This window comes from Apis laboriosa, unplaced genomic scaffold, assembly GCF_014066325.1.
Source record: "Apis laboriosa isolate Shangri-la unplaced genomic scaffold, ASM1406632v1 scaffold54_cov153, whole genome shotgun sequence".
In the NCBI taxonomy this organism is placed as follows: Eukaryota; Metazoa; Arthropoda; class Insecta; order Hymenoptera; family Apidae; genus Apis; species Apis laboriosa.
In genome coordinates, this window is record NW_025223693.1 from 401,591 (window position 1) to 425,026 (window position 23,436).

The window sequence follows — 23,436 nt, forward strand, 5'->3', positions numbered from 1 at the left end:
TTTTTTTTTTTGAATAGTAATCAAGGTGGATTATATTTACACAGATATCTACACTTTTATCTATCTTCGTAATAATTTCCATTATTTTGTTTTTCAAAGTGACTTTTAACGTCATTTAAAAAGAAGCTATTTTTATGGAGAATCATCGAATCGTGTTATCGTATGTGAAAAATAATTGCAAAAGAGGAATTTGTAATTCTATCGATTTATAAACTTGTTAATTTTTTAATATTAATAATTGGTAAATTTTTAAAAAGGAGGAGAGGAATACACGAGTTGTTGAAAGGCTAGGAAGAAAAATCGAATGAAAAATAAACTTTTTGCATAATTGCACGTGCAAATAATGTGAAACGCTTTTATACAATGTTGGAATTTATGTAGATATTTTAAATATTTGCGGTATTAAATTGTATTTTACAATGTCGATTGCATTGTAAAAAAAAGGAAATTTCAATCTTCGTATCGTGCTTTCAATTCCATTAAATATTTAAAAGTTATTTTCTATGAATTTTTCTATTTTTTTTTTCTTTTTTTTTTCTTTTTTTGAAGAAATCATCTTCAATTTTCTACTTCAATTCCTAACTAAGTTAAATGGTTTTCGAATTTACTTTTAAAATATAGTAGTTGAGAAAAAAATTAATTAATTACGTTTCGAGGAAATTTTCCAACATATGCCAATAATCGGCAATGTAGAACTCGAAGCAAAAGACTATCTAATTAAAGATTACTAGCTAAAACGTGCAGAAGAATTTAAAAAAGTTGAACATCGCGAAAAATCTGACTTTCTAGCGCCAATTTTTCTTCCGTTACTCCAGCGCATCGTTCCTTGTTTCTAATCCTAAAGCGCTTTAATTGACGTTTTTTTCTTTTTTTTTTTTTTTTATGTCTGCGGTATGCACGTATCCACGAATAGCAACGTCATTGCAATCAATCAAAAGGGAATCGCAATTAAGGGGATTCCCGAAAGAAACGATCTGCATAATTAACGACCGACGATTTCCTTCGTGACTTTACGATCGAATTTCACTTTCTTATACGGCCATACGCGTTGATCGCATCGATGTCTCGCTTCTAAATTCCAGCAATGTCGTTTCAAAAGAGAATTTTCGAAATCGTACAATGACTTTCCAAATTTCTTCTATCCTTGAAAGAACGCTATAAAAAAAATAAAGTTCAATTAAATGTACGACGAATTACGATTTGCTTGAATCACAAGGTAGATAAATAAAACGTCATTCGTTTCACATATTCTCTACCGAGAAATAATTTAGCTGTGGCAAATGTGAATATATTACGAGACCTCTGTAGTTGGATGCGTATATTTCATTTCAAAAACATTGTATTCAAGAAATTTTCAAGAAACGAGTGAAATATTATAACTCGAGTCTCGTCGATTGCTAGACCAACTTCTTAATCGATCAAGAAAGGTAGTCGTCGAATCGCATACATATCGAAACTTACACGACTACTTTGTCAAACCCGATGCAAAGTTTCTACAAAAATTCTCAACCTTCGCAACTTGTCATCCTCTCAATTTGTCGTGCTACTTAAAATAACTTGCAGCCATTTTAGCTAGACAAGAAATATGATTAATACCAACATCGACTTAAAATCAACTTCGATCAACCCAAGATTTATACCAACGATTCCAAAAGATCGATTCGAAGAATTTTGAAACATTCAAAATGGGATGAAGAAAAATCGGAAAATCGACGTGTTCGAACAACCTTTCCTTCATTATCACAAGAATAAAACAACCGATGCGCTGTCAGATCTGGCTGGATATCGCGACCCCCAACTTCTCTCCAACATGTAAGAATCGTAAGAAAAACTTCTCTCAAGTTCTCGGCAAGTTGCTTGACTCGTGGCCAACAACCTGGCGCACTCATCATCATCATTCGTCTCCCACACCACGTTACGCGCCTCCATACTCGATTACGAAACTAGTTGGCCGCTTCTGCGCGGCATCTTCCCGTCGAATCTCATCTTCGGCCTCTTGAAACAATCTCGCGGAAGCCAATCATTATTCTCGACCCAACCAGAAGCAAGATCGTTGGTGTCTTTACGATCGTCGCGACGCGAAAACGTCTCGCCCCTCGCCCCTTTCCGTACCTCAAACGCGTCGTATCGCCGTCTCCTTCCCCATCCTAGCCTTCTCCTCCTCCTCCTCCTCCTCCTCCTCCTCCTCCTTCTTCCGCTCTATGGCGGTCGCGATGAATGGTGGACCGTTTTCTCCAGCTGGTTTACGACCAAATTCCATTCTCTTCTTTCACGCATGACCAGAGGAAGGCCTGGGGCTGTCTTTCTGCCGCTCCAGGCACGGCAGATGGAAGGAGACGCGGATGGAAGAGGACGAGGACTTGGACACGAGGAGGGAGGGGCGGACGGATCGCGAAAACGAATGCCCCGGAATGGGGCATGGCGCGCGCACGAAAAACTGGTCGCGCCACCTACACCGGAGCCGAGCAGGGTCAAAGGTCAGCCGCTCGATCTTTTTTTCTTTTTTTTTTTTCGCATACGTGTGCCAATGAGAACAGGGTTATTAATAAATCGACGTAATCGTCGCGGAGGAATGGAGGGAGGGAGAGGGAGAGCCTCGGTCATCCTCGGTGGCGATATTTTATAAGGCCGATGGGCGGAATAAATTAAAAATAAAATCAACGGAAAGAAGAAGGTCAGGCGTCGCGACATCGCGTTAATAAACCTCGCGCGAGTTATATCCACAGCTACGAGCCTCTTTTCAATAGTCGCCTTCTGTCCGAACGGTGATATCTCTTTTCTTGCTCTCCCTTCTTCTCGGAGGCTAAATGAAATACCGGTATACACCGGTATGGCACAGTCGAGCGCTTAATCGTGGCCCGTCTTAACTTGTGGATTAGAGGGTTGTTCAACATTCGAGGATTCGGATTCAATACGGTACCGCGTATAAAGTAGTCGAATAGAAGTCGGGAATTACGAATATACGGTATAAATAAGCGATAAAGAACGGACGAGATCGTCCCATAATGGGACCGTTTCGTCGAATTAACTCCACACTCGAGATATATATATATATACACGAAGAATGGAGAATATATATAAATATTCGAAGGATTATCGACCTCGTGTCGCGAACCAATCCACTCGAGTTTTCGGTGAAAACAATTTTTCAACTGCCGCCCCCTCCGGAGGCGGCCGCTGTGGAACGCGGGGCGAGCCGTGGCATCGTTTCTTCTTTGGGAACCAAAGGGGTTCGGAGGATCCAAGGAGGCGCAGTATCCTGGATACACAGGCATCTAGATACTTCCTTGGCGAGCTTCAGTCCCGTATCTGAGCGTAGATCGGAATTCAGGTACACGGTAGCACTACCTCGAGGCGCACACGGCTCGTGAACGCCACCTCCGTGGAGACTTTGCCTTTGGAGGAGAGAGAGAGAGAGAGAGAGAGAGGAGAGGAGGAGGCTCGCGAGGGAGGAAGAGACGGGTATAAGGGAAGGAAGGAAGGAGAGGAGGGAGAGGGGAAGCGAGAAGAAAAGAGAAGAGAACAAAAGCGAGTCGGGAGAAGGGGAGAGGAGAATGGAGTGTGCGAGAGAGTCGAGGCCCCGGCGGCTCTCTCTTTCTCTCTCTCTCTCGCTCTTCGAGGTCCGCGGTGATCTACCGTCCCGAGCCAAGCCCCTCATTAACGCCTTTGCTAAGAAATTACACGCAGTCGGTGGCAAACAAGAGCAAGAAGGTGTTGGCCGTGCTCGTTCGAATACACGAGACCTGTGCAGTTTCTTCAGCCCCTCGCCTGATCCTCCCACCCTGCTTCTCTCCTCTCCCTCGCCCACCACCGCCGCCTTCCACCACCTTATTCCCTCTCCGTCTTCGAGGTTTGCACGTCGTAAACCGTGCGAACCTTCGCAGCCAATTCGATCGAGATTCTGGTCCAGATAGCCAGGCGACCGACCGCTCACCCTCGCGTACCCTCCATTTTTCTGCCTACTTCCGCCCGATACCCTCACCCGATACTTTGTTGCCTTCGTTTCGCGGAAGGAGGTATATATGGAGGTTCTTCCATTTTTTTCTTCTTCTTCTTCTTCTTCTTCTTCTTCTTCTTCTTCTTCTTCTAAGTAGAATGCAAGCGAGGATGATCGTATCGATATCCTCTAATGAGATTAATTTAACGCTTAACAAAAACTTCAATTTATCGAACGAAAGGTAAATCATTTTTTCTTGTATATGTAATCTATATATGGTTATATACGTGTTATAGATTATACGTATAAATTGGGAATAAATCTTCGTTCGTTTAAATACAGAATCAGATCTCAAATTTCTGTTACTTTTTTTCTAGAAATAAGGAAGTAGAAAATACACTTCCAGGTATCTCGATATCTCAATTCGATTAATCCGGCTTGCATCTCTCCTCTCGTGAACAACGATCTTGACCATGCTCTTTCCTCCACCTTTCCTCTCTTCGCTTTGTTTCTTCTTTTGCCCCGGCCCAGAAAGAATCACCCACATCAGTCACTGGCACGATCCGCCCGACGACATTCGACAGCGGGGGGTCGCGATGTTTCCCGTCAGTACGTCAGTCATTTCGATCGTAACACGCACGGAATTCGGCCGGCCGACCCGTGAAACATCGTCGACGTCATCGATGAACGACGTCACTCGGGAATGGCTCTTCGATAAATGTAGCGTGTCGGCACGATCTGTAGAGATAACGATCCTGGATATTCAACGGTACTCGTTGAATTGCACGCAAAAGTTGGCGAACAAGGTTAAGGAATTGGGTTGAATCGGTGGGGAGAGCAATTTAATATTTAAATTAACCCTAAAAGAAACGCTGGATATTCATGTTTCGTGAGAGAAAAATTCTTTTATCGATCACTTGCCGTCGACGTTAAACCAAAAACACCGAGTACGAGAGAATTTAACTTAAACGCATCGATGGAGGGAGAATCGAATTAAGAAGGATAAAAAGAGACGAAAAGATGGAAGGAAAATTTTCAAAAAATTCGGAGAAGATCTCGTCGCGTTTCGGGGGGAGAGGGGTTGTTCCTCCCGTCCGGCGACCCCGCGGCCGCGTAGAGAGATACGAGAGAATGCGTTCCCGTGTCTGGCGGATGTCTAAATGTTGACAAGCAACGGCAAGCAGCTAATAGCCGTTTAATAAGATTACGTCTCCGGCCGGACGGACTTGACGTGGCCGAAACACGCTCACCCCGGTTCGTCTCTGCTCTTACGGCCTCGTTTATGGTCTCTCGCTGTACGCGAGAGTGGCTTATGGCCCCGTCGCGGTAAATATCGAAGACTATTGCAGTAATCGTGCTCATTCCGATACGACTCGAACACGATTTTTCGCGGTGGATTCCAGTCCCTTCGGCTGTGTCAACAACTTTCATCGTCTTTGACTAATCTCCAGCTCGCGTCTTCGTTCCCCTGTCATCTTACACGGCTCTCAACGTCGGACGGTGAGAATGGTACACGGTTTGATGGGGCCCGAGTGAAACGTTGATTGGAAATAGACGTGGTTGGATTAGAGGACTGCGGCGTGTCGAACGTTCTAACCGCTAGAATCCGTTTCTTCATTTTTCCCCCTATAATAATAATAACCCTTATAGATGGGCGATCGCTCAGTTCAATCATCGAAAAATATTCCACCGAGGAATACGAAAAGTGGGCACGACTCGAGTACACGTACCGCTACTCTCCTCCTAAGAATTTTTCCATCAAGGGGGGGAGGAAGAAGGGGCCTTAACAAAGTAAACTTCCTTCCGCCACGGCCGGTAATCCAAAAAATAACGGAGTTTATTTCTCGCTCTCACAATCACCACGAAATCAAAATCGAAGAGAACGGAGGAGGCCCCGTACGAAGGGGGAAGGTTACGAGCCATCTGCATATTCTTATTTTTCAACCGGGTGAGCGCAGTTTCACGGGCAATATCGCGAAATTTATCGGGCTGCGGTTTGCGATGATATTTTACGCGTCGAGGCCGGGTGGTTGGCGCTGGCCCACCCATGGCGGGGCCCTCGACGTCACCCCATACGTTTGGCCCCCGTGGAAGAGGGACGGAACCAGGCGTCGAAGGAGGCGGAGGGCGGCCGAGACGTGCGCCATAACCTCGCTATTATTCCGCTATTTATACCAGTGCGCCCGCTGCTCTCGGCCACCTAAATCTTCTTAATACGCGCCGGTTAGTGCACTTTATTAAACCCCGCGTGTGCACGCGCGCGATTCGCTTTCCCCTCCCTCCGTTTCGTTTGCTCGATTCTTTCCATCTCTTTTCCTTTCTTTTTTCTTTTTTTTTTTTTTTTTTTTTTTTGCGAGAGTCTATTTTTTTCTCTCACTCGGAGAGAAGGGTGGTGGTGGTGGGACACTGCAGGATGTCGAATCACTTACACGATCCGCGGGAATGGTTGTGAATCCAATAAGAGACCGAGAGACGCGTCTATACGCGTATATTAAATTAGACGTAATGATCGTGGCCCGATCGTGAATCTTTGAGGGGGAAGTATTTCAATTTTCGACGCTGCTCAAAATCGTTTTTGATAGTAGAATAATATCTCACTATCTATACGGAACGAACGAATTTCTTCGGTTCAAATGATAAAAGTTAGTTTTCAGGTTAAGATTAATTTAACAATCGAATTAAAAATATGAGGTTTGGTATAATATACGAGTCATTGCTGAAGTAAATGAGAAAGAATTTGAAGTTGTACTAGTACATATACACATATATCAGATTATTTTCACATTAATAAAAGAGTGCACTCTGGAAAGAGTTAATCTCTCGAAAGATCAACAAGCAGCATTAACTCGTAGGACTATTATTAACCGTTTCAGATTTAACATCTCATGCTTCTACGAAATCGTATTAACTCGTTATACTTTCCGACGGGACAGATCTACATTACACGAAACGTCCAGCCGATATTAACTCGCTGCGGTTGAATATCCAGTCATCCACGCACGACGACCGCACCGCGTCTACTTTGTAATAATTCCACTTCTGAAAAGGAGAAAAGTGCGCGATGCCGTGGTCATCATCGTTCCTTTATCGTCGACCGTAAGACGATGTTCATTCTACAAGGTTCAGTTGCAAATTCTCGAACGGCGAGGAACGCTTCTACGGTAACGAGGGTCGGAGAGAGAGACTCTTCGCGCGCGGACTTGACCTCAGCCCTCGCGAGGAGATCAAAGAAGTATTCTCCCAGTGGGGATTTCGCGTCCATATGGGCGCGTCAGAGGTGTAAGATAGCAGGCCGCGATGGCATTAAAGTCGATAATTTACTGCCTTTTAAGGAACTCTTACCCGCGACCCGCCTATTATCCGCTTCTGATCGTCGAGCTTCATCCTCCTCCTTTTTCCCCGGAACAAATGGGCTCGAGATGCCGCGCTTTTATTCCGATACCTCTATACATATGTGTATATATATATATATGCACACCACCAAATACTATCTCTAATTTCATATCCTCCAACGAATTCCACCGATCTCTCTCATTAGACGCGTATGAAGAATCCTCCTCGTCCAACAGGAATTCCCGTTTTCATCGATAAATGTTTCCTAACTAATTGTTACTTTCTTGCAAATATTCCAATTCCTACGTAAATATCGGATTATATATCGGATATTTTGACATCTAAAAATTATTATTACAGTATATATACTCTACAGGCAGGAAATATCTTGCTGACAAATTTACAAAACTGACTTTATTCATATCTTCGCTGTACCATAAACTTGCTCCAACAACTTTGAAATTCGTCGCATCATCGTTCCCCAAAAACTTTTTTTTCGAGCCAGCCAGAGGTTGATTTTCATAGAACGCAAGTTCCACAAGATGGAGGCAAGCCTCTCCCTCCATCTTCCTTTCCATATCTCTTTTGGGCCCCTTTCTTTCCCCTTCCCCCTTTGCCAATCTCCTCCGCTACCGTTCGCCCCCTCTTCGCCCCCTGGAACGCGTCAGCGCGGTGGGTGATTGCCAACCGCGAAATTTATACTGTCGCAAATTCTCCGGAATCGGTCGATACGGGCCAGATTTATATAAAATTGTAAAATGCGCGTTGTATAACGAGCAAAACCATAAGCTGCCCTTTCGAAGAAGAGGAAGGAAGGAGGAGGGAGAGTTTTATAGCGGCAACCGCATCGTGGATCGTTATACTTGCTTGGGATTTATAGATTTACTCTGGACACTGGCGCGCCCCGGTAGTTTAGGGCGCTTTTAGGACGAGAGGGAGAGAGGGGGGGGGGCGAGTAACGATCGGCTTAAAATCCATCGTTTAACGATCGTTTTAAATTCGCTCGGTCGCGCGAGTTGCATTACGTTCTTGCAAAAATGTGTTCACTTATCTCGGGGTACGTGCGAGGAGGATTTGATATTCTCATGGAAAGCTACTTCTTCGTCCAATCCTTCTTCCGTTTTTCTTCTTCCAGGAAAGTGAATTTAATTACGTCTGGTTTTTCTTTTTCTTTGTTTATTGTAGCAGAGGTAGATAGATAGGAAGGAGGTGTTATCGAAACGTGTGAAAACTGTTTACATTTATCGGCTTACTATAAGTTTGAATAATATTTTGATTTTAAATGTTTGTTTTCGTGCATCAAAGTCGTAGAGGGAAGTCGTAAGAAGCGTAGTAATAGTTTTAAACACGATTTATTATTTTCATGTATAGCGATGGTGCACGTTGTATAATATCTTGGCGCACGTGTAATAAACAAAGAGGCATTAACATATTGTTTTAATCCTTTCTTTCGTGAATCGCTTCGTATCTCGAATTGTTGAAATCGTGTGTAATAAATACACAGGATGAATTTCATTTACCTCTCTTGCATTCGCTTCACTTTCAAAGAATCTCAGTTCGATTTCACAGCCTATCTCTGAATCTATTCATTCTATAGATTCGTAGTCGTTCGATCTTTGATTCTTGGGTTATTTTTTTTCATTTCCTTCTTCTCTCTCTCTCTCTCTCTCTCTCTCTCTCTCTCTCTCTCTCTCTCTCTTGAGAAAGAGTCGTTCGAAGGTCAGACAGCTATCGTTTTAAATTTCACGGGAAGTCCGATCGCAATATCGGCTTAATTTCCTCCATTGTCGTCTGCGGTTAAGCATCGAATCGCGCGCACGGTAATTTACATTAATTTCAGAACGTAAACTTTCGTTGAGGTTTACGACTGCTGGAATTACCACGGAATATACTGCCTCGGTTTTTGCCAGGCTTTATGCGAATTGCACGAGCTTTACTGAACGTATGAGGCGAGTAATTGGGCAGGCCATTAGTTGTAAGGTCGAAGTTCAATCTAGGTCATTTTCAGGAAGATAATATCGACGCGAACATATTAAATACGCACTTATACTTTACTTTACGCTGCTTTATACCATAACTAAAGAAATTTTTAGATTCTTAAAAGGAAATTTTATAATAATTAGATAATTAATGTATAAACACATTGGATACGGGGATATATATATATATATATTCCGTAAATCACAAGAATGTAGAAAGAAATTCAATCTTTGAGAACTTTGTTACTCAAAGGGAGAGGGAGGGAGGAAACGTTTTACGATCAAATTTAAAAGGAAATTGTTAAAAAAAGAAATTAAGAAATCTCGAAATTAATAATAATTAAAAATCGTTTCAAAGAGCGATTGATTATCGACTAATTATCGTCAACGACGAAACGTCTCCTCGCCCACGCCCACCCCGTCTCTCACGATTCGTAATTTCAAAATCGTAAACGACGTTACGTGAATCGATCGTTTCCGCCGCGATTCCCCCGGAAGTGGCTATCCCGGCCAACGGAATATCCCGATAAATATCTCGTACACGGCACGAAACGAGGGAGGTATGGCGCGTGGAAGGGGCGAGGGGCTCCTCCTCCTCACCCAGAGGACTAGGCAAGGCTACGTGCTCGAGGGTCGGCCGAGCACGAACGAGCGAAAGACAGCGTCGTAATCACATTACCGCGATTTTTCCGCGGCGTCCGGCTATTAATTCCGCGGGTGTACATATATGCCTGCCTCGGTAGAACCACCACCACCACCACCACCAGAAGAAGAAGAAGAAGAAGAAGAAGAAGAAAGAGTAGAACGACGTACACACAACGACAAACGAAGTGCAAAGGCGAGGAAGAACAAGGAGGAGAGGAACGCAAGAAGAGTACGAAGAATACCGAAGATGGAGGGAATAGAAGAAAAAAAAGAAAAGAAGCTCGAGGAATACGAGCGGAAGAGGAGGAAGGAACGAGTGGAAGAAGGAGGCAAGCGAGAGAGGCAAGAAAATCAAGAAACACCAAGAAGAAGAAGAAGAAGAAGAAGAAGAAGAAGAAGAAGAAGAAGAAGTGTATAGGCCTGGGACCCCACCTAAGCGGGGCCCCTAAGCATCGGTGTGCGGGTGTGGCGAATACGTGCCGGGGTCGGAGGGTCGAACCTCGATGGACCCCTGGAACCTGGATCTTCGTGCCCGTGCACGCAGCGTTCCACTCCGCCGAGGCCCTTCTTCCTTCCTCCCCTCGCGCCCCCCTCCTCGCGAGGGGGGAAGGAGCGAACGCGTGTGCGAGCGCCAAGCACACGCACGGAGCTCGCGCGACCGGGATGGGATGGGATGAGATGGGATGGGATGGGATGGCGCGAATAGGCATAGGCGTGGGAGAGTTCATTGAGAGGCAAGATACTATCGCCGATTTTATTCCTAGCCGGATATAACTGCGCCCGTTAACCTGCCCTCTCCCCTTCTTTCCTTCCCTCGAACAGACAACACGGCCCGCTCCGGCGATCCCCGGCCCTCCGCCGTCCAGGGATTTAAATTAGAAAGATAATTTTCTATTAGTCGCGCGTGATAAACGCGCCGTTGTTCGAGCGGACTGATACGCGCGTCGAGGCGGTTCCAGCAAGCGAGAGCTTCAAGACCGAGGCGATCGGTTTCTTCTCTTCGGCGGAATCGGCGAAGTTTTCTTTCCCTGGAGAGGAGAATCTCTCTCTCTCTCTCTCTCTCTTTCTCATTCTCTCTCTGGCTCTTTCCAAGGCTGATTTTATCTGACCGTGCGTGACGGAGTTACCGGTGGATCCCGCCTCGTCTATGCGGCTCGTGGTTGTTCGATGCGGCGGGATAATTCACGGGGCTTTTTGCGAGATTTGATAAATCGTTAGCTGGTAACGGTGCCTCGAAGGAAGATTTCGCAATTAGCGAGTTTCCGCGATTCAATGCAGTTTCCTTAACGATATGCCGTCTCTATCTTAAACGGCGGTGTAGGTTCATTTTTTAAAATTAATCCAAGGATTAATTTTATCGCAGGTTTGACTAGATATAAATCATTTACGATTATGTATTTCGATCCTTGTATTCGAGGAACAAGCGTAAAAGAATTTTTGCTTGATATGATAGAATCACATTTCGTACGAGAGGGTAGAGAAAATAGGCGTAGGTAAAATTGCAGGGAAGAGGGAATAGCTTCTCACAGTAGCCACGGACAGAGCGGCGCCTTCCCTAAGTAAGGCGGTTTCTCCTCGACGAGACGAGAGGAGGCGCCTCGAAGGGATTTCGTTTTCATTAGCCTCGAGTACACACACCGCGGTTGCAGGCATCCACCTTCATCATTTCACCCGTAAAACTTATAACTCGATTATGCGTCTAACTAGCAATTTCGATACTATTAAGAGGTCGGTGGCGGGGCTGTTTGATCCACCGGCAAAAAGCCGACGAGATTTGCATGGACAATAGATGGCCGGCTCGAGTATAATTCGCACGAATGTGTCGACGGTAGCGGAGTTCCTTTCGATATTCGAATTTTAAAAACGGAGAATTCGATATTTTAATTTCGATTTCTTCGTAAGTTTATCAATACAAGTACTTAAAAATGTGATTAAATAAAAGAATTAAACGCAACATCTCGCCTGACTCACACTTATTTCTATCCAATTATAATATATTGGAAAATTAATAGAAGAAAATTTAAACCGTCAAGAAGCGAATAACAACTTGTTCGAGATAACTTTAGATTCAAATGAAGTTTCTACAAGGAAGATACATAGTAAAGATCTTATCTAATGATGTTAGATTTTTTTCTACACGGAAAGATATATATATAGAAATGACATAGATGATGGAGGATAAACAATATAACCGATACAACCAATCACGCTTCACTGCAAAAGAAATAAAAAAAAAAAAAAAAAAAAAGATCAATCACGTAACTCGTACCATACATTTCCACTAATCTGACGATCATCATATGACGATCCCTCTCGTCATCTTCGACGCGAAAAAAGGCTCGTTGTTTCACTCTTATTAGAATATATCTTTTCACCTCTTTGACAAGATCTCGCGACGTCTAACATCTTTTGTGCATCTATCTTACACGCGTTCCCGATCTCGAACAGGAAATAAAAAAAGAAGAGAAAAGAAAAGAAAAGTGAAAGAAACGAAGGGGAAAAGAAAGAGAGAAAAAAAAAAAAAGAGCGAAGAGACACGGGGCGGGCGACACCGATCGACCGGTGTCGGGCAATGGACAATGCTTCATTAGAGCATTGTCGGTGTACAATATCGCACAATTAGCCCGTGCTTCGAGCCTTCTCCGCGCTCTTAAAAGATCTCTCCACGTATCCCGCCACCGCGATCGGCACCGCCACCATGATCAAACGATCGATCGGCCCCCATCTCTCCTCGATCGGCCGGTTACGTGGCTGCATTATAAGCCGGACATAATGCTCCTCTTTATGCCGTGCCCCTATACCGCTAAAATCTCCCCTGCATCTCGCGCCACAGTCCTCCATGTTCTCCAGCATCCGAGTCGAGTCTTACGAGCGAGAATCTTCCGTATTATACCTGGCAGGAAATCGGGATCGCGGAATTGTTGACCGACGGTTGGCGGCAAAAAGAGAGATATTATTATCTCGATTCGAGTCCCTTTTCTTTTTTTTATTATATCCGTTCAATGTTGATGTTTCTTCGTTTCGGATCTAATCATTTTGGAATAGAATCTCAGAGTAGTATTCTTTCGAAAATCTTGTTGAAGATGATAATAGAAGAGTTTATCCACGTGATAAGTGAAAGGAAACGAAACGTTTTTGAAAAATGAAGCAAACGCTCCGTTTCTTTCGAAATCGTATTCACGAAAATATATGATTTTGCGCACCGGTCGAGATTTTGCGAAATAAAAAAAAGATATTAAAATAATACTTTCTGAAGACAAAAAGTGCAGAAATGACGATTGTTCTCCGCCGCGGAAGGCTTTGTTCGTTGAATCGAGATCCGATCGAGTCGTAAGACGATGGGATTCCTGGTCGGCGTAAGGCACGTTTCACGCGCGTGTACACCGGTGTCACAAGTTTAGATACACCTCACCGTGGTAACCGTTTCGTCACGACAAAGTTCCGCGCTAATGAAAATTCCGGTAAAGCATATATACACGGTTGGGAACTCGGGTGGAATGCGGTCCAATTAGAAGACGCTCTCGCCCAGCCACAGCTTTCTTCCCCGGACAACTGAGAGGGAGAGAATTGGTTTATTACGTCCAAGCTGGCGATACGGTTCTCCCACTAATGGCGATTTCGTTTCACACTCTCCGCGCTGTTCCCGTATTTATTGTGCCTCGATATCCCCCTTCGAAACCACCTAACCTCTCTCGAACGTGTACCTCCCCTCCTTCACTCCGTGCTAACGAATCAATTCGATCAAATTTTCCTAATTGCGTAAGAGTTACTTGCTTAAGTTAAGAATCGAAACTTGTTTCATTTTTTGTTAAAATACATCTACTAATTAATCAATATTTCTCACTCACTAAAATGTTAAAATTTCTCGCATCGAAGATATTTGATCCAACTTTCGTCTGAAATTTTTATTCCCTGTTCCAAACATCCTATAATCCCATTCATCCCACGATGATTCGCACGCTGAATTACACGGAGAGAGGATAAGCTACGATTGGTTGGATTCGGAAGCGGGGAGCACGGTTCCCCGAACCTGTTAACGCGATTCGACGAGAGAAAGAAGAAGATGGATAGATCGGTGTTCTCGAAAGCTTTTAAACGATCACGAAAGGAAGGAAGACACGGTGAACCTGTCCGTCACGTCGCGGCGGAGACGAGCAGCGCCCACTTCTTCCAGAGACCTCGCGCTCTTCCTCTTGGAGCTGCGTGCCGGTGGGAGGTGAGAGGTTAGACAAACACGGGCTTATCTGATGGCCCGTCAGCGGCTCTCGGCCCTTCTGCGGACCCGTTGCCGGACCTTCTGGTATCCCGTAACGCATTGTCCGAGACGAGAAGTAGAGCCCTCGAAAGGTTACACGAAAGGAGGCACGGCAGAAGGCGGGGGGATTTTCTGATAGATTCAATTTCTCTCTATCGGTTGGGATATCGATTCTCAAGTCGAGTCTAGCACGATGATTTACACAGATAAAGAATTTAGGGATTTAAGGGATTCGAGAGGGTTAACGAGAGTTGTAAAATAATTTCTGAATAGAGTAGAATAAATTCTCTTAAAATTTATCGCTACTTGATCGTGCTTCCACCACACGGAGAATCGAGGGATAAAAACAATTCGAACATCCAGAATTCCATGACGCAGCCCTCTTAAAGATCGAGACCGAGCGATGAAAGAATTCAGGGATCGTGAGAGCACGTCAAAGAGAAGTGCATCTCCTTTAGACAGGTACATCCACTCGTCTGCCCGCCTCTCGATCGTGATCGTGCCCCACCCTGGTACCGATTCTGGTCCATTCTGGTTCCGATTCCTCACCCAGAACTCGACCTCGTTCTCCCTCCCCGCCTCCCTGAACCATTGTCTCGACGACTATCCTCGCTCGCCCCGACAGTGATATCCGTATAGAATCTTTCACGCGTATATCGATAAGCCTCGGTTTCACCTAGGATTACACCCAGGTTGGGATTACGTAACGCGTCGTGTTAAGAGGCTAGCCGGTCGGCTGGCTAACACGAGTTTTAAGTAACCTTAAGTGCTTAATGCTCTTTCGATTCGAACACTTTCGAAAGAGGAAGGAATAGAGAAGAAGAAGAAGAAGAAGAAGAAGAAGAAGAAGAAGAAGAAGAAGAAGCGACCGCTCTTTCTCTCTCTCTCTCTCTCTCTTGACGACTCTATCTACCACGTAGTCCTAGAAAGACGCGACGGAATAAACGGCGGCGGACAGACGCGTTCCAGCCTCGCGTGCACCGTCGTCCAGCGCGGAAATCTCCTTCCCATAAATCGGGTCCCCGTAATTGAGACGGCTCTATCGGCCGTCCACTAAATCCGAAGCGTATCCCCCCATCCCCCCGCGTGTACCGCCGCGTGACTTACTAACGTGCGCTAGCGCGTTCCCCACCCCTCCCCCTCCCTCCCTTAAACCGTGAACCGTGTACGCACAGCCTCGGTTGCGGGGAAGAAAGGGGGGAAAGGGGAAGGGACACGTCCACACAGCGAGCGGGATGTGCATTAACAAATTAATTCCACCACCGCTATCTCGCTCCCTCTCCATCATCCCGGCTCTCCCGCCCCGGCTACCCCGCGATTCGCGCCGCAACAAGCATCGGTGCATCGCGCCGCTGCGAAATTCCGGGAAGCGGCGTGTGTGCGTGTGGCGAAATTTACGCGTGCCGCGTTTAAATACGCGATGCGATCGAGGAGGGGGGGGTGGGTGGGGAGAGGTCGACAACGGGGGTGCGTTGTCGTATCACCACCGCGGCCGCTACGCGACCGAGACAACCACCGGCCAGGCACCGATTTAGGATCCAATCGGCCGAGTTTATGCGAGCTTCGCAGCTGGATACACGGCCGGTCTTATTTCACGGTAACGTTATTACGCGCGGGGCCCGGTCTCGCGGCGGATACGAGTTACTCGTGCGTGTACAACGGACGGGGCCTTATCCGGCTCACAGGGTGTCCCCGTGAACCGACGACAGCGCGGGGTTACGTATGCAACCTGAAGCGGTTATGGATATGGATACTTCCTCAATTATCGAGGAAATACGTGGCTCGAGACGGATGGATATTTGGATGATCTTCTCCACGAGCTCTTAGAGAGATTGCTGTTGTGGGAGGATGTAACGGGGAGGGGATGTGATTGGTTTTGGGAAGGATCGGTTCGAAGGGGGTAGGTTGGAGGCGAGGATCGCGGAGGAGTTTGAGACACCCTGTAGACGGAGCTGGCCGCGTCCCGCTCGAGGATAGGCTTGTTCGGTAATTAGACGGTCGGAAGGTGGCCGCGGGGGGTCTGTTTTGCCTCGAGGTGGATCGCGTGGGCGTGCGTTGCGAACAGGGTTAAAATGTTGGCGGTGAAATTGACGGCGACTCTCTAATTAGGCGCGCGACCGGCCGCTTCCATCGATTCTCACTCGATGGTTTCTTCGATCCACGGATTTCCCGCAAAGTCCATTCGCGATCGGTCGCAAATTGGCGAGAATTTCGAGGTGTCGACGGAGCCTCGGGCTTTCTTGGAAACGAGAAAGCCTTGGGAAACGCTCGATTCTTCTCCTCGGTTTCCCAGAAAGGTATGAGCAATCGTCGGGATATACTCTAATTAGCGGTGAATGGATTTGAGTCACCCGTCTAGCCGCAGATACGTACTTAAACTTTAAACTTTAAACCGTTTAAAATTTCTTCCAAATAATGAAATTTCGTGAGGTTTCTCATTATAAATTTATATCAATTCATTTCCCCGTTGACTTTCCAAAAATATACGCGCGAATTATAACGAAGGGATACGTTTTATATAATTCGCGTAAAAAGAATTATTCAAACCAACGAAGAATTGTTAGGGAATAGCCGGGACAACAAGAAGAAAAATTTATGGGTGGTCTCGAAACCTCACGAGGCGAGCAAAAATAAAACAAAATTGCATCGTTTCTCTCCAGCCTCACCGAATGATCGGTGCTCGGCGCAGGGTAAGAGATACAGGGTGTGACCGTATTAAATTATATCGTAATTATAATCAATGCCAGGGGGATACGCTCTCTCTATGGGTATTCTCTCGTTCGGCAGAACAGAAACTCGAAGCGATCGAGCAACGTGAACGAGAGAGAAACGAAGAACGAAAGGAAGAGACGGGCGAGAAGGACGTCCACGAAAGGCTGCCCACGCGCTCGCGAACATCTCTCCTGTATGAAGACATAAATCAAAGGCTTTCGTGGACTCCGATGCTCGCAATTACATACGCGTAAGCGTAACGTAATATATAATGACGCACGCACGGCGTGGGGTACGTAGCGAAGGGCCTCGTTATAATACGCGCCTGCTTCGTTCCCGAGCGGATCTGGCCTTCTTCTTCCCCGCCTCGCACGCGAGACGACCGATCACCGGTGTGGGAGTCGTGCCAATTTGCCCGCTATCTGGACCGCCCTTTTTACATAACGAGACGCTGCCCTTTCACCCCTCCGAGTGGAGGGCAACGATCGGCTTGAAAGACGCGATAAAACCTTCGTCGGCGATCCCTCGTTACTCCTCGTTATTCCGACTAAATATCCACACGCACGTGTTAAACGCATCATCATCGACTTATCAATTAATCATCATGTGGAAGGGTACGGAGGACGTCACGGGAGCTGCGTGCTTTGTCCTCGGAATGGAAATGGAAAGTTTTCGATCCTCTTTCGCCGTAAGAAGAAATTATCCTCGGAATTCGCCATCCATTCGAGGAGGGATTTCCGCCAACTTTTCTATCTTCGACGAGATCGAGAATCTAGGAATCTTGCGCACTTGTGGAGGAGGATATCGGTCGTTTCGCGTAGATTAGATAGAGGTTAGTTAGCATCGAAAAGTCGAGTGTATCGAGGGATTACGACGGCCGCGAGAAGTCATAAGGAAGAGAGATAAAGCGAGGACGTAGGAAGACAAACGAGCAACGATTTCCTAGCGGAACGGCGGGACACCGGCGTCGACACGCGAGAAGCAAACAGGTGAATCCCCGATGATGGCCGATCGGTGACGACTTTATCGTGGCATCCGTGAGATAGTCAAACAAGCGGAAGGAGATCTGTAACGGGCCCGGTCTTTTGTCGTCGGCTCGTGTGCCATATATATATATATATGTATATATATATCGGCGTGTGAACGCGCACTCTCCGGCTTGTTTGGTGAAACAGTTTGACGGGGTTACATAATTTGCCGAGCAAACGTTGACTGTCTTCGACAACTCGGGGAACGTTAAAGGAGGGCAAACATTCGCGAGATAGAGACGTACCTGAAGTCGGTTCGAGCCGAGCCATTCCATCCGACATATTGTTCCACGATACGGTCCCGTTTTCAACTTGTCGACACGAAGATCGATCGGATTGGGCGGATGATTTATCGACCGGGATCTCTCTCTCTCCCTCTCTCTCTCTCTCTCTCTCTCGTTGATCGGACAAGACGCAAGGTTGTAAAGAGAGGAACGTAAAGCAAACGGTTCCGTGCGGCGCTTTCCGTTGTTTCTTCTGTAATCTGTAACGAAAAATAGCGGGGAGAAATCAGTGGGGCTGTTTTTATATTCGTTAATGGAACAAATGGATGCAATTTTTGTAAAATGAAGATATTTTCGTTTGAACGAAACGTGTATATATTTATAAGAATTGAACAAATTGAAGAAGATTGGAAAGTGAATTTAGAAAGGTTTGAAGTATCTTGGTAAAATAAATAGTGATCGATTAATTGGACAGATGATGGCTCGAAGAGAGGATTTTTTCGATTGTTATATTTATTTACATTATACAGCGATTGATCCGCGTGGGTTTCCGGGTTCGCACGAATCTTAGCCGCGAGCCACGGCCGGGGAACCCGTTAACAACAAATTATATCAATTTGTTAGTGGCGCGAAAGCGGTCTGCGGGGGTGGCGCGTTGCATGCGTGTTCCACGGCTATAGATCAACGTGGCCGGGTTCGCAAAAGGCGTGGAAGAAAAAGGACTATGCACGACTGTGAGCAGCCTCGTGGGCCTTACGAAGAGAATACGAAATGAGAACGAAAGCGATGCGTGTAACAGGTACTTCTTTCAGGATCATCGAATTTTTCCTAAATAACGTCTCGATGAAATTGATCATTTTAAAAAATCTTAGAAATTTTTAGACAACGTTGCGTGTATCAAATAGTAACAAGGAAATTTTGTATCACCTTTAAATAATAGATATTTATTAATTTAAAGCTCGAAATTTAATATAATGAATAAAAATTGACGAATTGTGTATTCGCAAGGATTTTGTTTTCAAAAATCATTAAAAAATTAAATCTTTCATCATTGGTGAGAAAAATCTAAATAACGTGAACAATTATCTACCGTTTTAAAATTTCTATTAAGAATTTTAAAACACAACGATTTTGATTCTGAAAGAAATAAAGATAAATTTCTTTCCTATTATCGTTGAGAGGACGAGAATAAATCCGATGTTTTCTCGAGCATGGAGAAATATCGAAGCAGATGCATATAATAATCCCGAGCAGCTTCGATGGCATTAGCCAGAGAAATACCGCGATGAAATAGATCGCAGGTGCGTGGGTGCCCGAGCACCGGTTGTGGAACAGCGAGGGTGTTACAAAATATGAAATTGAGCCCATTTGTTCCAGTGGCCTCTGTGAGAGCCGACTTGCCGTGCCGCAGGGAACCCAGTTCGGCCCTTCCTTCCTTCCTTCCTTCCTTCCTTCCTTCCCCACTCTGTCTTTCTCGTCCACGACCCCCTCCTGGTCGCCTCACCCCGGCCTAATATCATAAATCCTTCGAGGTGTTAATACGTTCGCACATTCTTCGCTTCTTTCGGGGCGCAGCACCGATCTGGCCCCACGTGGAGATCCATTCGGGGACCGTTCCGTGCCCTTTGTCCTCGCAATTCTCCCCTCCCCGCATCTTATTTGTCTTCCTCGAAACCCAACTCCTCCAAATGATTCTCGCTCCATTCAAATGAACGCGTTATCTTCTCTTTCCTTTTTCTCCACTCTGATCTTTAAACAATACTTTATACAATTTTTCTTTCATCTTATCGCAAATCGTTTCGGATAGACCTTCAAATTAGAATTGGTTGAGGAAAGTGATATCGATACGGGGCTTGAATACCAACCATTGAAACGATATTCACATACGATATTTTGTAATTATATTAACGAATGTCAAAGGAATATCATAAATCCTTCTCACCTCTTCACAACGAAAACACTTGGAAACAATAAAAACTCTTAAACACGCTTCGCGCGTCCGCCTTATTCGTATCGATCAATTCCACCCGCTGTCGCAATAAAGGAGAACCGCAACCTCGTTTGAATTCCACAGGTGAAAGATTGCTTTCCGTCCACGATTAATTCTCCGCCCAGGTGTATACCGAGCCGAGCACGCGACGGGACTTTAATCGCGAAACGCGTCCGAACCAATTACGCTCCACCGAGCGTATCCTCGCGCTCTCCCCCTCCCCCACCCTCCCCTCTTCAACAGTAAGGCAGGTATACACATTTTTTTCGCGACACGCGCGAACATTCGAAGAAACGCAACAACGGTTCTCCTCTCTCTCTCTCTCTCTCTCTCTTACACTCACTCTCTCCGCGTTTCAGTCGATGCACCCTCGTCGAGTCGAGGAATTATCGCAACATGCCGTGAAACATAATAATTAGTTCCAGTTTAGCGAGGTAATGAGCGCCGGCCTCCATTACCCGGTCTCATAATTGTAACCAAACCCCTATTAAAATCGACCCTATAAAGGGCCCTCCCCCTCCTCTCCCCTTTTTTCCAGCCGAGAGAGAGAGAGAGAGAGAGAGAGAGAGTGAGAGAGTTTGCACGCCGCTATCTACCTCGAATCGCATAAGACTGGCTCGTGCGATGCCCCGCGAATAACACCCTATAATTTCCGACATACTACACCGCCACGCTCTTATCCGATCTCGTGAGCTGATCGCTCGATTTCCAGATGGGATTTCGCGATCCAACCTCTAGAATTTTTATTCTCCGACGAAAACGAGAAACAAGAAAGTCGTGTCGAATACGTACGAGAAGCTGGTTAATTGAGTCGATATATATATATATATAGATTGAATCGCGTTGCGTCATTGCACGATTGATTGTTGATTCGTATTATCGACGAGGATTCATTTCTCTCGTCCGTTTCGCGTTACGTAATTTGCTTTTTGTATTATTTACGATGGATATGGCGAATACACACAATGTCGGATCCATTACGATGAATTACGCATTTTCAAGTCGTTACGAATTTTTGTAATATCGGTGTGCATCCGGTGAGCGCGGCGTTAATGCTTATAAAATGTTCGTTTCCTTAATGGAACCTCCAAGTCGCTTGACCTTCGTGGATTCTTCGTGGATTCAAGTAAAATATTTGCCATGAAATTAAATAGCCTAGCTTAGAATCCTCTCTACCATTCGAGTTATGTGGAGCGAGAAACGCGTTTCGATGATAACTTTTCTTTCTTCGATTTTCAAGGGAAATGGTCTAATTTCATTAAAATTCGAAAATAAATTATCCATTGAAAATGATAATTTTAACGTATCGATAAAATATTTCCCCCCCTCCCCATTATTTTCACGATCGCGAGTGGAGATCTCATTCGTAACGATTTTCGAAAATTGTGGAAAAAGGAGAACGATAAATCCATTAACGCGAAGTTCGACAAAGTTCATTTAGTAACGGGGTTTGTTTTTGCTCCCCGCTCCGCTCTCTCTCACGTCCCGCGAGACTCTCACGACTTGTAAGTTAGTGGTCTGGGAGAGGCAAACCAAGGCTGTTAAAGATTTAGAGCCGGCCGTTAACGGTCCTCGGCAATTTGCATTCGCGACGCGCCGGAGAGTGTTCCAAGATTTCTGTTTTCCTTCTTCTTTTTCACCGTATCTTCTCGGAGGAATAACGAGGATTCGTAAGAAACGAAGAGTATCGATCCGGTAATGTATTGTCCGCAGTTGTCCGCGAAAACCTAATAAATTCGATGATAAACGAAAGGGAGAGGGGGAGGACACGTTGACACACAAAATCGTCATCGTATTAAATCTGAATATATTGTACACGGATGATTTTCGATAACGCGCGTATAAATTCTCTTGGATCTTCTTAAATGTGAAAACAAAAGAAAAAAGTATTGTATCGATCAATTTCTCAAACCATGGATCCATTAATCGTTTAAATGTGAAATGTAAGGAATAGAAGAATAATAATAAAAAAAAAAAAAACTCGAATTTGAACTCATTCTCTGATAGAAAATTCGCGCTTAACACCCGAAAACCTTGAACGGTATTTATTACAAAGACTCGAGTCGTAAAAGTCTCCATTTACGCATCTCGTTAACTCGTGTATCCTTGACGTTATAAAGCATTTTACTGACAACGATAGAAACATTCAATTTTCCGAGAGCATTGATTAACATTCCATCCGACGATATATCAACCGAACAAATAAAACTTTCCACCGGTAACAACATTCCATCGTCGTCGTCCCAACGATAATCGCCCGATTGCCAATGAATTAATAATAACTCGTTGAATTAATAATACTCTAACTCGATCAATTTCCAAAGGTTCAGTTTCATTTCCGAACAAACGATTTCTAAAACGGTACACTGTTTGCAACCAAGGAAGCTTGCCAACCAAGGCATATATTCACACCTGAGACCCTGGGTCAAAGGAAAGGTTCAAGAATCTCATTAATTAGTCCCCACTTATGTACGTCTCATCAAGTCAATCGATTGTTTCATTTGTAACGAGACGAGAGGGGAGGAAAGGGAGGAAAAAATAAACGATCATCAAGGGAATTCGTTTCCACCCACGTCGGTTAAAAAGTACCATTTCCCGCGAAACATCAATCAACATTCCGCTCAACAATACGTCAAATTAAGAAAGACTGCCGGTCTTCTAACGTAAGCCGGAGCTTCTCCTTTCCAAGAATAATTGCGTATTCTGTTAATGCGTCGCTTATCAACCGTACGACACTCGTACGATTACGTAATTGACGAGGAATTACGTGGTTTGATGAAAACTTGCAATTTTTTATCTCCTCGCGATACAAGTGTCCGATTGAAAGATTGCTTTTCGGCGATGATGTTCGGTGTTACTTATTCCCCGATGATTAGCTACATGTTTATCCATTTAGATTCGACGGTGAATATAAATTTTTAAAGAAATACACGATCGTATCGAAAACGAAAATAAAAACGAAAAACGAAAATAAAAAATAAAAACGAAAAAATACTTTAATCTTTCGCCTCGATTTTTTGAATTTTTCTTATCCAGGAGGGGAGGGAAGAAAGAAGGAATATGGAAGGCGCAATGAAGAACTGCGATAGAGACATATTTTTTTACACGAATAAGAAAGAATTATTCGTATCTCTTTTTCTCCAATTTAAACACTTCAAACGTTCCTCGAAATCGTTTGAAATTGACTCAAGCTTTTTCAAGCTTCACGCAAAATTGATTTCAATAACGTTCCTTGGGCAAATAATCGATTAATTAGTCTCTATTTGTCTACGATATTATATACATGGGGAATCGGGGAAATTTTCTTTTTCTTTCTTTTTTTTTTTTTTTTTT

At 44.8% G+C, this 23,436-nt stretch overlaps 1 pseudogene; it reads right to left on the reverse strand.

Annotated features, from left to right (window-relative positions):
* Positions 1–14,210, reverse strand: part of LOC122717643 — a 37,669-nt pseudogene extending 23,459 nt beyond the window's left edge.
* Between the last annotated feature and the right edge of the window lie 9,226 nt (positions 14,211–23,436).